Raw genomic sequence first — 18164 nt, 5'->3', positions numbered from 1 at the left:
TTCTTTGTCTCATCTCCTAAAAAAAGAGAACAACATTGAACTGACTACTGATCCAGAATAGTAACATTGACTATATATTACCCCTGGCTATGTGATAGTTAGCCAAAGAGGTAATACCCTTGATCCAATTATTTCTTTTATTTTTTTAATACAACTCTAGTAAATTTATTACATAAAACAAAAATATGACAAGGCCAAGTAAAATGAAGGCTCAGTGTTTGGTATAAGTGAAAAAAATATTCATGAAAATTCAAGATAGGTCAGTTGTTACTAAAATACTTGCCAGAGAGAGGAGCTTCGAGATGGTGGAAGAGTAAGACGTGGAGATCACCTTCCTCCCCACAAATACATCAAAAATACATCTACATGTGGAACAACTGCTACAGAACACCTACTGAACGCTGGCAGAAGACCTCAGACCTCCCAAAAGGCAAGAAACTCCCCACGTACCTGGGTAGGGCAAAAGAAAAAAGAAATAACAGAGATAAAAGAATAGGGACGGGACCTGCAGCACTGGGAGGGAGCCGTGAAGGAGGAAAGGTGTCCACACACTAGGAGCCCCTTCACGGGCGGAGACTGCAGGTAGCGGAGGGGGAAGCTTCAGAGCCACGGAGGAGAGCACAGCCACAGGGGTGCGGAGGGCAAAGCGGAGAGATTCCAGCACGGAGGCTCGGCGCCGAGCAGCACTCACCAGCCAGAGAGGCTTGTCTGCTCCCCCGCCGGGGCGGGCGGGGCTGGGAGCTGAGGCTCGGGCTGCAGGAGTCGGATCGCAGGGAGAGGACTGGGGCTGGCGGCGTGAACACAGCCTGAAGGGGCTAGTGCGCCACGGCTAGCCGGGAGGGAGTCCAGGAAAAAGTCTGCAGCTGCCGAAGAGGCAAGAGACTTTTTCTTGCCTATCTGTTTCCTGGTGCGCAAGGAGAGGGGATTCAGGGCGCCGCCTAAACAAGCTCCAGAGACGGGCGCGAGCCGCGGCTGTCAGCACGGACCCCAGAGACGGGCATGAGACGCTAAGGCTGCTGCCGCCACCAAGAAGCCTGTGTGCGAGCCCAGGTCACTACCCACACTGCCCCTCCCGGGAGCCTGTGCAGCCTGCCACTGCCAGGGTCCCGCGATTCAGGGACAACTTTCCCGGGAGAACGCACGGCGCGCCTCGGGCTGCTGCAACGTCAGGATGCCTCTGACGCCGCAGGCTCGCCCCGCCTCCTCCGTACCGCTCCCTCCCCCCGCCTGAGTGAGCCAGAGCCCCCGAAGCAGCTGCGCCTTTAACCCCGTCCTGTGTGAGCAAAGAACAGATGCCCTCAGGCGACCTACATGCAGAGGCGGGGCCAAATCCAAAGCTGAACCCCGGGAGCTGTGTGAACAGAAATGGAAATCTCTCCCAGCAGCCTCAGGAGCAGCGGATTAAATCTCCACAATCAACTTGATGTACCTGCATCTGTGGAATACCTGAATAGATAACGAATCATCCCAAATTGAGGAGATGGACTTTGGAAGCAAGGATATATATATATTTTCCCCTTTTTCTCTTTTCGTGAGTGTCTATGTGTATGCTTCTGTGATTTGGTCTCCACAGCTTTGCTTTTACCATTTGTCCTAGGGTTCTGTCTGTCCGTTTCTTTCTTTTTTTTTTTTTTTTAGTATAGTTTTTAGCACTTGTTATCATTGGTGGATTTGTTTTTTGGTTTGGTTGCTCTCTTCTTTCTTTCTTTCCTTTTTTATTACTTTAAAAAAAGTTTTTTTAATAATTATTTTTATTTTAATAACTATTTTATTTTATTTTATTTTATCTTCTTCTTCCTTTCTTTCTTTTTTTTCTCCCCTTTATTCTGAGTCATGTGGATGACAGGCTCTTGGTGCTCCAGCCAGGCGTCAGGGCTGTGCCTCTGAGATGGGAGAGCCAAGTTCAGGACATTGGTCCACAAAGGACCTTCCAGCTCCACGAAATATCAAATGGTGAAAATCTCCCAGAGATCTCCATCTCAACGCCAAGACCCAGCTCCACTCAAAAGACCAGCAAGCTACAGTGCTGGACATCCCATGCCAAACAACTAGCAAGACAGGAACACAGCCCCACACATTATCAGAGACGCTGCCTAAAATCATAATAAGGCCACAGACACCCCAAAACACACCACCAGACGTGGACCTGCCCACCAGAAAGACAAGATCCAGCCTCATCCACCAGAACACAGGCACTAGTCCCTTCCACCAGGAAGCCTACACAACCCACTGAACCAACCTTAGCCACTGGGGACAGACACCAAAAACAACAGGAACTACGAACCTGCAGCCTGCAAAAAGGAGACCCCAAACACAGTAAGTTAAGCAAAATGAGAAAACAGAGAAACACACAGCAGATGAAGGAGCAAGGTAAAAACACACCAGACCTAACAAATGAAGAGGAAATAGGCAGTCTACCTTAAAAAGAATTCAGAATAATGATAGTAAAGATGATCCAAAATCTTGGAAATAGAATGGAGAAAATACAAGAAACGTTTAACAAGGACCTAGAAGAACTAAAGAGCAAAGAAACAGTGATGAACAACACAATGAATGAAATTAAAAATTCTCTAGAAGGGATCAATAGCAGAATAACTGAGGCAGAAGAACGGATAAGTGACTTAGAAGATAAAATAGTGGAAATAACTACTGCAGAGCAGAATAAAGAAAAAATAATGAAAAGAAATGAGGACAGTCTCAGAGACCTCTGGGACAACATTAAACGCACCAACATTCGAATTATAGGGGTCCCAGAAGAAGAAGAGAAAAAGAAAGGGACTGAGAAAATATTTGAAGAGATTATAGTTGAAAACTTCCCTAATATGGTAAAGGAAATAGTTAATCAAGTCCAGGAAGCACAGAGAGTTCCATACAGGATAAATCCAAGGAGAAACACGCCAAGACACGTATTAATCAAACTATCAAAAGTAAATACAAAGAAAAAATATTAAAAGCATCAAGGGAAAAACAACAAATAACACACAAGGGAATCCCCATAAGGTTAACAGCTGATCTTTCAGCAGAAACTCTGCAAGCCAGAAGGCAGTGGCAGGACATATTTAAAGTGATGAAGGGGAAAAACCTACAACCAAGATTACCCTACCCAGCAAGAATCTCATTCAGATTTGACAGAGAAATTAAAACCTTTACAGTCAAACAAAAGATAAGAGAATTCAGCACCACCAAACCAGCTTTACAACAAATGCTAAAGGAACTTCTCTAGGCAAGAAACTCAAGAGAAGGAAAAGACCTACAATAACAAAACCAAAACAATTAAGAAAATGGTAATAGGAACATACATATTGATAATTACCTTAAATGTAAATGCATTAAATGCTCCAACCAAAAGACATAGACTGGTTGAATGCATACAAAAACAAGACCCATATATAGGCTGTCTACAAGAGACCCACTTCAGACCTAGGGACACATACAGACTGAAAGTGAGGGGATGGAAAAAGATATTCCATGCAAATGGAAATCAAAAGAAAGCTGGAGTAGCAATTCTCATATCAGACAAAATAGACTTTAAAATAAAGACTATTACAAGAGACAAAGAAGGACACTGCATAATGATCAAGGGATCAATCCAAAAAGAAGATATAACAATTGTAAATATTTATGCACCCAACGTAGGAGCACCTCAATACATAAGGCACATACTGACAGCCATAAAAGGGGAAATTGACAGTAACACAATCATAGCAGGGGACTTTAATGCCCCACTTTCACCAATGGACAGATCATCCAAAATGAAAATAAATAAGGAAACACAAGCTTTAAATGATACATTAAACAAGATGGACTTAATTGATATTTATAGGACATTCCATCCAGAAACAACAGAATACACTTTCTTCTCAAGTGCTCACAGAACATTCTCCAGGATAGATCATATCTTGGGTCACAAATCAAGCCTCAGTAAATTTAAGAAAATTGAAATCATATCAAGTATCTTTTCCAACCACAACACTATGAGACTAGATATCAATTACTGGGGAAAAAAATCTGTAAAAAATACAAACATATGGAGGCTAAACAATACAATACTCAATAACCAAGAGATCACTGAAGAAATCAAAGAGGAAATCAAAAAATACCTAGAAACAAATGACAATGAAAACACGACGACCCAAAACCTATTGGATGCAGCAAAAGCAGTTCTAAGAAGGAAGTTTATAGCAATAAAATCCTACATTAAGAAACAAGAAACATCTCAAAGAAACAACCTAACCTTCCACCTAAAACAATTAAAGAAAGAAAAACAAAAAAACCCCAAAGTTAGCAGAAGGAAAGAAATCATAAAGGTCAGATCAGAAATAAATGAAAAAGAAATGAAGGAAACGATAGCAAAGATTAATAAAACTAAAAGCTGGTTCTTTGAGAAGATAAACAAAATTGATAAACCATTAGCCAGACTCATCAAGAAAAAAAGGGAGAAGACTCAAATCAATAGAATTAGAAATGAAAAAGGAGAAGTAACAACTGACACTGCAGAAACGAAAGGATCATGAGAGATTACTACAAGCAACTATATGCCAATAAAATGGACAACCTGAAAGAAATGGACAAATTCTTAGAAATGCACAACCTGCCGAGACTGACCCAGGAAGAAATGGAAAATATAAACAGACCAATCACAAGCACTGAAATTGAAACTGCGATTAAAAATATTCCAACAAACAAAAGCCCAGGACCAGTTGGCTTCACAGGTGAATTCTATCAAACATTTAGAGAAGAGCTAACACCTATCCTTCTCAAACTCCTCCAAAATATAGCAGAGGGAGGAACACTCCCAAACTCATTCTATGAGGCCACCATCACCCTGATACCAAAACCAGACAAAAATGTAACAAAGAAAGAAAAATACAGGCCAATATCACTGATGAACATAGATGCAAAAATCCTCAACAAAATACTAGCAAACAGAAACCAACAGCATATTAAAAGGATCATACACCATTATCAAGTGGGGTTCATCCCAGGAATGCAAGGATTCTTCAATATACGCAAATCAATCAATGTGATACACCATATTAACAAATTGAAGAATAAAAACCATATGATCATCTCAATAGATGCAGAGAAAGCTTTCGACAAAATTCAACACCCATTTATGATAAAAACCCTCCAGAAAGTAGGCACAGAGGGAACTTACCTCAACATAATAAAGGCCATATATGATAAACCCACAGCCAACATCATCCTCAATGGTGAAAAACTGAAACCATTTCCACTAAGATCAGGAACAAGACAAGGTTGCCCACTCTCACCACTGTTATTCAACATAGTTTTGGAAGTTTTAGCCACAGCATTCAGAGAAGAAAAAGAAATAGAAGGAATCCAAATCAGAAAAGAAGAAGTAAAGCTGTCACTGTTTGCAGATGACATGATACTATACATAGAGAATCCTAAAGATGCTACCAGAAAACTACTAGAGCTAATCAATGAATTTGGTAAAGTAGCAGGATACAAAATTAATGCACAGAAATCTCTTGCATTCCTATACACTAATGATGAAAAATCTGAAAGTGAAATTAAGAAAACACTCCCACTTACCATTGCAACAAAAAGAATAAAATACCTAGGAATAAACCTACCTAAGGAGACAAAAGACCTGTATGCAGAAAACTTTAAGACACTGATGAAAGAAATTAAAGATGGTACAAACAGATGGAGAGATATACCATGTTTTTGGGTTGGAAGAATCAACATTGTGAAAATGACTCTACTACCCAAAGCAATCTACAGATTCAATGCAATCCCTATCAAACTACCACTGGCATTTTTCACAGAACTAGAACAAAATATTTCACAATTTGTATGGAAACACAGAAGACCCCCAATAGCCAAAGCAATCTTGAGAACGAAAAACGGAGCTAGAGGAATCAGGCTCCCTGACTTCAGACTATACTACAAAGCTACAGTAATCAAGACAGTATGGTACTGGCACAAAAACAGAAATATAGATCAATGGAACAGGATAGAAAGCCCAGAGAAAAACCCAGGCACACATGGTCACCTTATCTTTGATAAAGGAGGCAAGAATATACAATGGAGAAAAGACAGCCTCTTCAATAAGTGGTGCTGGGAAAACTGGACAGCTACATGTAAAAGAATGAAATTAGAACACTCCCTAACACCATACACAAAAATAAACTCAAAATGGATTAAAGACCTAAATGTAAGGCCAGACACTATCAAACTCTTAGAGGAAAACATAGGCAGAACACTCTATGACATAAATCACAGCAAGATCCTTTTTGACACATCTCCTAGAGAAATGGAAATAAAAACAAAATAAACAAATGGGATGTAATGAAACTTAAAAGCTTTTGCACAGCAAAGGAAACCATAAACAAGACGAAAAGACAACCCTCAGAAAGGGAGAAAATATTTGCAAATGAAGCAACTGACAAAGGATTAATCTCCAAAATTTACAAGCAGCTCATGCAGCTCAATATTAAAAAAAACAAACAACCCAATCCAAAAATGGGCAGAAGACCTAAATAGACATTTCTCCAAAGAAGATATACAGATTGCCAACAGACACATGAAAGAATGCTCAACATCATTAATCATTAGAGAAATGTAAATCAAAACTACCATGAGATATCATCTCACACCAGTCAGAACGGCTATCATCAAAAAATCTACAAACAATAAATGCTGGAGAGGGTGTGGAGAAAAGGGAACCCTCTTGCACTGTTGGTGGGAATGTAAATTGATACAGCCATTATGGAACAGTACGGAGGTTCCTTAAAAAACTAAAAATAGAACTACCACACGACCCAGCAATCCCACTACTGGGCATATACCCTGAGAAAACCATAATTCAAAAAGAGTCATGTATCACAATGTTCACTGCAGCTCTATGTACAATAGCCAGGACATGGAAGCAACCTAAGTATCCATCAACATATGAATGGATAAAGAAGATGTGGCACATATATACAATGGAATATTACTCAGCCATAAAAAGAAACAAAATTGAGTTATTTGGGGTTTTTTTAACATCTTTATTGGAGTCTAATTGCTTTACCATGGTGTGTTAGTTTCTGCTTTATAACAAAGTGAATCAGTTATACATATACATATGTTCCCATATCTCTTCCCTCTTGCGTCTCCCTCCCTCCCACCCTCCCTATCCCACCCCTCTAGGTGGTCACAAACCACCGAGCAAATTGAGTTATTTGTAGTGAGGTGAATGGACCTAGAGTCTGTCATACAGAGTGAAGTAAGTCAGAAAGAGAAAACAAATACCATATGCTAACACATATATATGGAATCTAAAAACAAACAAAAAAATGGTCATGAAGAACCTAGGGGCAAGACGGGAATGAAGATGCAGGTCTACTAGAGAATGGAGTTGAGGATACGGGGAGGGGGAAGGGTAAGCTGGTACAAAAAGAGAGTGGCGTGGACATATATACAGTACCAAATGTAAAATAGATAGCTAGTGGGAAGCAGCCGCATAGCACAGGGAGATCAGCTCGGTGGTTTGTGACCACCTAGAGGGGTGGGATAGGGAGGGTGGGAGGGAGGGAGATGCAAGAGGGAAGAGATATGGGGATATATGTATATGTATAACTGATTCACTTTGTTATACAGCAGAAACTAACACACCATTGTAAAGCAATTATACTCCAATAAAGATGTAAATAAATAAATAAATTAATTAATTAATTAAATACTTTCCAGAATTTAATAACTAACTTTTATATAGTGTTGATCCAATTATATCTTAATGGATACTCATATTTCCAAATTAAATTAATAGTATTTCTTGTCTCATATAACGGGACAGTACTTCACCCTTTCATCTTTATTTACGTAATTGTATAGATTTTGTTATTGATTTTTTGTCGCAATAATACCATCAAAATTCATGAACCACAAAAGTCCAAGAACAGACTTTAGTTTATTCCTAGTCTGTCTTGAGGATCACTTCCAACAGAGACCATAGACTAGATCTCTTTCTGTACAGTACCTCAGAGACAGATACATATCATCCATCACCCGTGATTCATACCCCACCAGCGGTCCCTTATCGGTCCAGGATTTGCCCTCTTTCTCCTCATTCATTTGCACACTCATTGATTTCTAATTTTTAATTGCCTAATAATAATAAAATAAATTTACATGAATCACAAAAACTCAAGAACAAGAGTTTCAAGTATCCCTAACATCTGTACATAGAATAATTTCCCTCAGCAAGTATATCTTTCATTAATCAATCTTAGTTTGCACCTATTCATTAAGGGACATATGTGACATATGAAACCTATAGTGGGCCATGGCTAACTTCTTAGATTATACTTAATACATGTTTTTAACAAAACAGTGAATATTCTTAAACAAGCCACCCACACCAAGATAAGAGCTTTGACTATTACTCACATTGGTCTCTTTGCTCTTAATACAGAATTCACAGCCATGGCAAAAGGCTTACATCAGTTCAGTTCATTCATTCTGAGTATAAGCAATGCAGATAATAAAATATTGAGACATTCTTCCCATTAGTACATGGTTTTCTCATTTCATTTTCTTAATATTTAAGTACTTATTATTTTATAGTGTGATATACTTCTTTTTCTCTAAAGTAAACAAACTACTCAAACTCATGACTGACTCAAAGCAAGAAGACAGCCTAATACATATAACTATCTATATCATCCTTACCCCAAAGTGTAACCTGCTTGATCCATTTATCACTTAATGAGCTCTCATGGTTCTAAGTTATATTAATAGTAATTCATACCTCACCACATATTTTCATAGTTTGATATGCTTCACCCTTTTCATCTTTATACACTGACATATCTGTTTATTCTTTCATTTATTCACTTAATAAAATCAAAATCCATGAAGCACCGAAGACTGAGAATACGATCCTTGAATATTACTGAAATCTATCCATGGGCTCATTCCCACAAATGTAAACACTTAATATTTTTTTGTAATGGACCTCAGTAGTTCGTAGATGTTTTGATCGTAAAATATAGTCCAGAATCGGTCCATGGTTGGCCTTTTCTTCATATAATTTGTATATTGCTTCTATATATAGCATGAACCCACCATCAGCACTACAATACTGACTAGTACTTACGTCTCCTATGTGCTCCGTCCTCATAATGAAAATAGCTTACATCGTTATCAATTAAGGAATGTGTAGGGAAAACCTAAAACAAATTTAAAGAGCTATAAAATGAATGACATGGACTCAACCTGTTTTTAAAATCATCCCAAGTGATCAAATTAATCATAATCAAATTACTCATATACTTTGGTTCTTCATCCTTAGTACAGGCCTATCCTTGTTTGATTTTGTTCATGTATATAGCCACGCACTCATTTAAAATACACATTCCTAAACATACTGGCAGCCTACAGATCTTGGTCTTTTCAGAATGCTTAAATCAGTTCAGGTGTACCCATTTTGTAGAGTACAAAGATGATGTTAAAAGAATGAGACATTTTCTCCATTGGACCATGCTTTTCCCCTTTCATTTACTTAGACTTTTAGATATTTATTAATTAATGTATTTGTTATTTCTTTAAAAATAAGCAACCTGGAACTCACCACTGACACACAGCAACAGCACTAACTATTATGACATATATTTGACTTTATCGGTGATTCTCGAAACGTTGTTTCCTGATAGGCAGCATTAGCAGAACTTGGGAACGTGTTAGGAATGCAGATTAGCGGACCCTACACTAATTTTACTGAATCAGAATTGCTGAGAGTGGGACCAGCAATCCGTAGTTTAACAAGCCCTCCGGGTGATTCTGATTCTCACTCAAGAACACTGCTCTATTATTAACCTATCCCAGAGAGGTAAAACCCTTGATCTACTGGTTTCTTAATGCACTGCCGTGCTTCAGAATTATATGAACAAAAATTTCTGTCTCACAACATTTTTTCTTAATTAACCCAGCTTTACTCTCTTTATCTATCTATCTATCTATCTATCTATCTATCTATCTATCTATCTATCTATCTATCCGTCTATTGATTCTTTAATTTATTCCCTTAGAATAATGTAAGAAGTCCCCATGATCCATTTAAATCCCAGAATTAGATGCTTGAAAATTACTGAAATCTAGCTATACACTTATTCCCACAGATATATCAAATCTCCTTTTGAAATGAACTTCAGTGATGCAGAAACGAATTAATCACAAGACACATTCAGACTGCATTCCATTCACATCATGGATCCGTGCTTGACTCGTTTTCATTTAACTTCTGCATTCTTTAAAGATGTAAGAAAGAACCACCATGGGCCCACCAACCACTCCACATCCAAACACCGTAAATATCTTACATTTTCCTGTGGATTGCTTCACTCAATTCACAGCTTAGATCTTTTCCACAGAGGAATGTTTATAAACTGTGGTGCAAACCTAATATGGAATAATAAGTAGCTGTGAAAGTGAATGTAAAACCCTCAAACTTTTAAAAAATTGTACTGAATTCGATGACTTCATAAAACTTGCCACATTGCATATCTTCAGCATATATCCATATTTGGTCTTCTTTGAATTTATTTGTCGGTAGCTACTTATTAATAGCTCTAATTTTCATTCATCCATTCTTTTTTTTTTTTTTTTTTTTATAGATGGGATGATTTCTTTTTTTTTTTTTTTTTTTAAAGGATTTTCTTATTTATTTATTTATTTATTTATTTTTATTTTTGGCTGTGTTGGGTCTTCGGTTCGTGCGAGGGCTTTCTCCAGTTGCGGCAAGCGGGGGCCACTCTTCATCGCGGTGCGGGGACCGCTCTTCATCGCGGTGCGCGGGCCTTTCTCTATCGCGGCCCCTCCCGTCGCGGGGCACAGGCTCCAGACGCGCAGGCTCAGCAATTGTGGCTCACGGGCCCAGCTGCTCCGTGGCATGTGGGATCTTCCCAGACCAGGGCTCGAACCCGCGTCCCCTGCATTAGCAGGCAGACTCTCAACCACTGCGCCACCAGGGAAGCCCCATTCATCCATTCTTTAACGCGTGAAAGAATCTGACAAACTATTCGTGTCGTAAACAAAATGCAAAATGTTTAACTTCCCAGAAACCAAGAGACAAATGCCTATTGTGTATATCTGTCTAATCCCCCTTATTCAAACTGGCCAGAGCTAAGATTCTTTTTTCTCAAGAGGGACACAACAGGAGTAAAACTGATGAATCACGTTTCACCATATGAACATATTCATGAACATATTCATCACTGGCCAGGTGCTTTGTCCCCTTTGATCTTATTAAGGTATTAACTTATTTATTAATTTATAATACTAAGATCAGTATCCTTGTATACAAACTCAGTTCAATAACACTCATTAATAGTAACTGCATCCAGCCCCTCACTATCATTAAGTGTCACGGGACTATATACTTTTTATTCCCAACTTTATTGAGGAGTAATTGACAAACATAGTTTGCATATATTTAAAATGTACAACATGAAGATTTGATTTATATATACACTGTGGAGTATTACCAATAGAACACTGAAGCCAAGGGCTTGATCATAACTTGTCATATGACACATTTTTGTCACTGGTTCATGTTAAGCCCTCTTTAATGTAGTAAGGGGGTTCAATTATATAAACTATTTTTTCCCATTTCTTAATTAAAAAAAAAAAATGCCTGCAACCCAAAGATAACCCAGAACATAAACATCAACAATTACAAACATCTCTCTCTGGGTCTCATGATATAAAAGCCTCTACATATTTTTAATAGACTTCGGTACCTTAGAAATAGATTGGCAATAATGTTTATCACATACTCTATAGTTATTCCAGATTTGGCCCTATTTTTCCTTCATTTATTCATACATTTGTTTAGTTATTATTGTATTGATTAACTTTTAATAAGCAATCAATATCTATGAAACTCAAAAGCCCAAAAATAAGATCCTTGGATATCCTTAACAAGTCTTTATAGGCTCATTTATATCAGAAGAATGGACTAGATTTCTTTTTGCTTTGGAGTTCGGAGTTCTAGGTAAGCATTGCTCTTCCTTGACTCACATGCCACCAGTCCTCAGTATTACTTCAGACTTCAGCCTCTTTTTTTCATTCAATTATAATTTTGTTTAGAGATAAATCGTTAATTCATAATGAGAAACATATACTCATAAATTTTTCAAGTAGTTTTAATATCCCTAACATCTGTATGTAGAATCATTTTCTACAGAGAGAAAAGTCCAGATCTCTTTTGTTAATCAGCCTTGTGTTGAATGTATGGATTAGTCATCATAATTGCTTCATTTTCACGTCTAACTTTACTTATTGTTAGTCCAAGGTTAGCATGGACTAATCCCTACATCTGTCTGTAGAATTATTTCCCTCAGCAAACCATCTCTTCCATTAATTGACCTCAATGTTTTGATTTGGATTAATAAACATAATGCTTCTTATTAATTGCATTTGGGGGCCATGGTTGGCATTCACTGATTATATTTCACATTTTTAAATAATACAATGAATACCCTTAAACAAACAACCCAAACTGAGGCAATAACTTTGACTATTACTCACATTGGTCACCATGCTCTAAACCATAGAACTTTTGATCATGGAAGAATCGTTAAGCCAGCTTGAGGGGGTCCATTCTGAGGAGTACAGAGCAGAGGAGATGATTTTAAAAGGCTGAGACCTAATCAACATTGGTCCTTGTATTTCACCTTTCATTTAGTGAGTTATTTAGGAAATTGGCAACTTTCGAAAATGTTTACTTAATGTCTCCTAAGTAAACAAACAATAACGATCTTGCCACTGACACAGAATATGGACATTGCCTATTAACTACTTCACACCGCCTATAAAATCCTTAGCCAGAGGTAACACCCTTGTATGATTTGTTTCCTAATAAACAGAAGTATTTTCAAAATAAGTTAATAGTATTTCTTGTCTTGCTACATATTTTTATAATTGGACAATGCTTAATGAACTTCATCTTTATTTATGTATGTATTTATCAATTATTTCATTGATCTGACTATAAAAATAGAGAATACATGAACGTAAACCAAAAATGAGATTCTTGTATATTCATGGCATCTGTCTATAGGATCACTTCACACAGGGCAATGGACTAGTTTCCATTTGCATCGGACCTCAGAGTTCCAGACACATATTCATCATACACGACATACATGACTACACCAATAGTCATCATCGATCCAGTATTGTCCCTCCTTTTCTTCAGTCGTTTGTACATTGTCCATTGATTAATTCATTAATTCACTAACAATAATTTTTAAACCCTATTATTCACAGAAACCCAAGAAGAGCCTTGATAGCCCTAAACTGTATATAGGATAATTCTCACATCAATATATCTCTCTCATTTATTATTCTGATTTTCCTATATGCATTAATCAATATAATCAACCCCATATTTATATAATCAATTCCATATTTGTCACTGGGCTATAGTTAGCCTTATGCAATTATACTTCACATCAATACTTCATAATGATACAGTGAATATTCTTTTTTTAAAAACACTAAAATAAGTCAAGAATTTTGACTATTACTCACATTGGTCTGTATGCTCCTAACACACAGGTGCAACCATAGACCTGGTACCCATGGAAGATGCTTAAATCAGCTCAGGTGTGTCCATTCTGAGGCCTACAGAGCAGAGCAGATGATAAAGATAATTGAGACCTTATTTCCACTGATCCCTGCTTTCCATCGTTCATTTACTCAGTCATTTAGGTATTTATATATTTTTCATGATATAGATTTTTTTTTTCTCTTAACAAAGGAAACTCTCAAACTTGAAACTGATCCAGCAAATAAAACTGACTCTTATTTATCAGCCTACATGATTCTTAGCCACAGAGGTAACATCCTTGATTCATTTATTTCTTAGGAGGCATCAGTGTCTTCTTCAATTTTTATTAGTAATATTTCTTGCCTCACCACGTATGTTCATAGTTGGACAATGCTTAACATTCTTCTTTATCTATTTACTTCTATTTTATTCTACCGTCAATCCATTAGTAATAATAAATCTAAATCTATGAACTCAAAATAAGAACACAATATTTGTATATTTCTGACATCTGTCTACAGCAGGGGTCTCCAACTCCCGGACTGCGGACCGGTACTGGTCCAAGGCCTGTTAGGAACCGGCTTAACAGCAGGAAGTGAGCAGCGGGCGAGCGAGCGAAGCTTCGTCTGCCGCTCCCCATTGCTCTCCATCCCTTGCATTGCCGCGTGAACCATCTCCCACCACGCCATCCGTGGAAAAATTGTCTTCCACGAAACCGGTCCCTGGTGCCAAAAATGCTGGGGACTGCTGGTCTACGGGATCATTTCCAAGAGAGAGATTCAACTAATTATGTTTTGTGTTGGACCCCGGAGTTCCAGACACATAGTATTCATTGTTTATAACTCATATGCCACCAGTTGTTATCACTGGTATGTTTCTCTTTTTCTTCATTCATTTCTGCATCAGTATTAAATAAATCAAATTAATTCACTGATAATAATATAATGAATACATGATTCCAAAACCCAAGAGCAAGATATTTGCGTATCCCAAGCATAGTATATAGAGCCATATCCCATGTAGACTTTATCTCTTTGATCAGTGAATTTCAATGTTGATTAAATAACATAATATTTCATATGATTTTTAAATTTGGACATAGTTCATTTTTATTATATTTATTATTTTTTTAAATAATACTGTGAAACCTTTAAACAAATAACCCAAACCAAGACAAGAACTTTGACCGTTACTCACCTTTGTCTCTTTCCTGACATGGAGGCAACATGACAATCTTACTCAGCTTGGAGGATCCAATCTGAATAGTACCAAGCAGAGAAGAAAATAAAACGATGGAGACATTCTCTCCATTGATTCATTGTCTCCACCATCCATATACATAGTCATTTAGGTATTTATTGATTAATGGTAATATTTATTTATTTTCCTCTTAACAAATTCAGCATCAAAGTTGTAACTAACTCAGATCAGAAACTGTACATATCACTGTCTATACCATCCTTAGTCAAAGATGTAATACACTTGATCCATTTAATATTGATTTCAATTTATATTAGTATTATTTTCTTTATTATACATTTTAAAGATGAACAATACTTCAGCCTCTTCATTTTTACTTACACATTTGTTTATTTATCCTGCCATTTATTCTTTTAGAATAAGATTTTGTAAAATTCACAGACACAAAGATCAAGAACAATATCTTTGTATATTCCTGACATCTGTCTATAGAATCACTTTAAACAGAAGGAATGGGCTGGATTTCTTTGTGCTGGACCTCAGAGTTTCAGACACACAAGTACTCATCATATACAACTCATACGTCACTAGCTGTCATCATCGGTCCACGATTGGACTCTTTCTTCATTCTCATCTATATTTATTGATCAATTCATCAATAATAATAAAATAAATATCTGTGAATCACAAATACTCAAGGACTAGATCCTTAATATCCTTAATATCTATCTATAGAATCATTTGCCTCATTGAATATTCTTCTTTCATTAATCATCTTCATTGAGGCAAATACCTATTAAGCAACATAACATCTCATGTCAATTCTATATTTATCCATAGACCATGACTAGCCTTCTTTGAATACATTTAATGCTATTTTTTATTATCACAGCAAATAAACAAACACCCAAACCAAGAGAAGAATTTGACAATTACTTACATGGACTACATGTACTTATACACAGGACAACCAGCAGAGCTCCTAATCATGGTCAATGCTTAACCAATTCAGGTGCATCCATTCTGAGGAATACAAAGCAGAGAAGATGATAAGAAGATTGAGAGACACTCCACTGATACGTACATTTCAACTTTCACGTGGTCACGTACTTAGGAAAACAGTACATTGGGGTCATGTTTATTAATTTATTCTTAAACAAAACAGCATCAAGCTTGACACAGACCAAGAATAAGAACTTTGATGGTTATTTACTGTCTGTATCATTCTCAACCAAAGAGGTCAGACATCTGAGCCACTTACATTTCCTAATGAACTTCAGTATTTTCAATCAATGTTAATAGTTTTTATTGACTCACCACATATATTAAGAGTGAATATGCTTCAGCCTCTTCATCTTAACTTATTTACACTTGTACATTGATTATTTCTTTGGGCTAATTTTTATAGTATCAATAAAATCAAAGACTCATAAACACAAACCAAGAAAACTGTTCTTTTATTTTCCTAATACTTGTCAGTAATAGCATGTCAAATAGAGGTGACAAATTATACTTCTTTTTTTACTGGACCTCAGAGTTTCAGACACATAGTATTCACCATCCATGACTCGTACGAGATCAGTCATCATCACTGGTCCATATATGGGCCTCTATTTCTTTATTCTCATCGGCATAGTTCATTGATTAATTCATTAAGTGACTGATATTATGTTTCACACTTTTACAATATAGTGAATAGTTGAGAAAAAAAAAGCTCTCAAAGACATGAATTTAATTACTGTATTACTCACATTGGTCTATAGAGCACAGGATCGTGCAAGATGCTTAAACCCACCAGCATGCGTCCGTTCTGAGGAGTACAGAGCAGAGCAGAAAAAAAAAAAATTGAGACGTTCTCTGAATTGGTCCTGGTTTTCTTCATTTTGTTTACTCAGACATGAAAGTATTTATTCTTTTCCATAATTTATACACATATATAAGCATAAATATAAATATAATATGATCCTTAGAAAAACGATCCTAACATCTTTCCATAAGATCACTTCAAACAGAGGCAACAGACTATATTTCGTTTCTGATTGGACCTCAGAGTTTCAGACACTAAGTAGTCATCGTCCATGGCTCATACTCCACCAACGGTCATCACTGGTCCACACCTGAGCCTCTGTTTCTTCATTCTCATGGACATTTTCTATGACTGGTGTTTTGGATTATATTTCACACTTTTAACAGTGCAGTGAATACCCTTAAAAAAAAACTTCTTAAACACAAGAACTTAACCTTTACTCACATTCATCTCTAGGCTCTTAACACACAGAGGAAACCACAGAAAATGCTTGAATCAGCTTGAGTGTGTCGATTCTGGGGAGTACAAGATGAGGCGGATGATTAAAAATTTAGATCTTTCAAAAGAAGATCCATCAGTCTTTGTTTACATCATTTCACTTTTTCATTGAGAAAGGTATTTATTAATTTTTCTGAATATATGTACATATGAGATATATACATAGGAAACAAGATTGACATCCTCTACTGAGACAGACCCAGGCCTATAAAACTAGGTATTACTTATCAAGGTCAGTGTCTGTATGATCCTTAGGAAAAGAGGTAACACCGTTGGTCTATTTATTTCTTAACATGCATCAGTTTCCTCAGTTTATATTAATAGTACTTCTTGCCTCTCGCGTATATTCATAGGTGGACAAAGCAAAATCCTCATTTTTATTTATTTGTATTTTGTTTATTGGCTCTATCATTGATCGATTTATATTAATAATATATAAATCCATGAATCCAAAATTACAAGAACAGTACCCTTGTAAACTCTTAACATCGATCCACAGGATCATTTGCGAGAGAGGAAACAGATTAGATTTTGTTTTGTGTTGGACCTCAGACTTCCAGACACGTGGCATTCATCGTATAAGACTCCTAGGTCATCAGACTTCATCACTGATCTGGGGTTGGGCCACTTTTTCTTCATTCTCCTCTACAGTTGTTTATACATTAATTCATCAGTCTACTAATAAAAATTAAGTAAATATATGTGAATTACAAAAAATGCAAGGAAAGGAGCCTTCAGTATCCCTATCATTTTTCTTTAGAATCATTGCCTAATTGAATATACCTTTTCCATTAATCATCATTGTTGTAAAAACAGATTAATCAACATAATGTTTCAGACACTTCCAATTTAATCGCTGGACCATAGTTGGTCTTTTTTCTTATATTTAATACATTTTGAATTATTACAGGGATACCCTGAACAAATCACCCAAACCAGGACAAGAACTTTGATTATTACTCACACTGGACTTAATGCTCCTACACAGAGATGCTCCCATGAGCTCCTGAGTTCAGGGTCCTCTTTCTGAGAAGTACAAAGCAAAACAGATATAACAAGATCAAGACATTATCTGCATTGTTCTGTGCACTCCAC

General features: G+C 36.9%; 1 long non-coding RNA gene, 6 other non-coding genes and 1 pseudogene across 7 annotated transcripts; all 8 read right to left on the bottom strand.

The window, feature by feature from the left end:
- Nucleotides 1–11985: 11985 nt before the first annotated feature.
- On the bottom strand, nucleotides 11986–12057 carry LOC114237295 (small nucleolar RNA SNORD113/SNORD114 family). Its single transcript, XR_003622987.1, has one exon. It is a non-coding gene; the product is annotated as a small nucleolar RNA SNORD113/SNORD114 family (small nucleolar RNA).
- Nucleotides 12058–13112: 1055 nt separating this feature from the next.
- On the bottom strand, nucleotides 13113–13187 carry LOC114237335 (small nucleolar RNA SNORD113/SNORD114 family). Its single transcript, XR_003623024.1, has one exon. It is a non-coding gene; the product is annotated as a small nucleolar RNA SNORD113/SNORD114 family (small nucleolar RNA).
- A 1176-nt stretch (nucleotides 13188–14363) lies between these two features.
- On the bottom strand, nucleotides 14364–14438 carry LOC114237341 (small nucleolar RNA SNORD113/SNORD114 family). The gene has a single exon (XR_003623030.1). It is a non-coding gene; the product is annotated as a small nucleolar RNA SNORD113/SNORD114 family (small nucleolar RNA).
- A 324-nt stretch (nucleotides 14439–14762) lies between these two features.
- Nucleotides 14763–18095, bottom strand: LOC103008448 (uncharacterized). The gene is made up of 5 exons (XR_450691.2): nucleotides 18034–18095; nucleotides 17016–17086; nucleotides 16516–16574; nucleotides 15705–15787; nucleotides 14763–14822 (listed from the first exon to the last, which is right to left on the bottom strand). It is a non-coding gene; the product is annotated as an uncharacterized LOC103008448 (long non-coding RNA).
- LOC114237321 (small nucleolar RNA SNORD113/SNORD114 family) lies at nucleotides 15297–15372 on the bottom strand (annotated as a pseudogene).
- LOC114237325 (small nucleolar RNA SNORD113/SNORD114 family) lies at nucleotides 16289–16363 on the bottom strand. Its single transcript, XR_003623015.1, has one exon. It is a non-coding gene; the product is annotated as a small nucleolar RNA SNORD113/SNORD114 family (small nucleolar RNA).
- Nucleotides 16804–16878, bottom strand: LOC114237307 (small nucleolar RNA SNORD113/SNORD114 family). Its single transcript, XR_003622999.1, has one exon. It is a non-coding gene; the product is annotated as a small nucleolar RNA SNORD113/SNORD114 family (small nucleolar RNA).
- Nucleotides 17611–17685, bottom strand: LOC114237334 (small nucleolar RNA SNORD113/SNORD114 family). The gene has a single exon (XR_003623023.1). It is a non-coding gene; the product is annotated as a small nucleolar RNA SNORD113/SNORD114 family (small nucleolar RNA).
- Nucleotides 18096–18164: the final 69 nt, after the last annotated feature.

The sequence above is a fragment of the Balaenoptera acutorostrata genome, chromosome 3 (genome assembly GCF_949987535.1).
Source record: "Balaenoptera acutorostrata chromosome 3, mBalAcu1.1, whole genome shotgun sequence".
Classification (NCBI taxonomy): domain Eukaryota; kingdom Metazoa; phylum Chordata; class Mammalia; order Artiodactyla; family Balaenopteridae; genus Balaenoptera; species Balaenoptera acutorostrata.
Note: the sequence above shows the minus strand (reverse complement) of the source record. Positions and strands in the feature narration are given on the sequence as shown.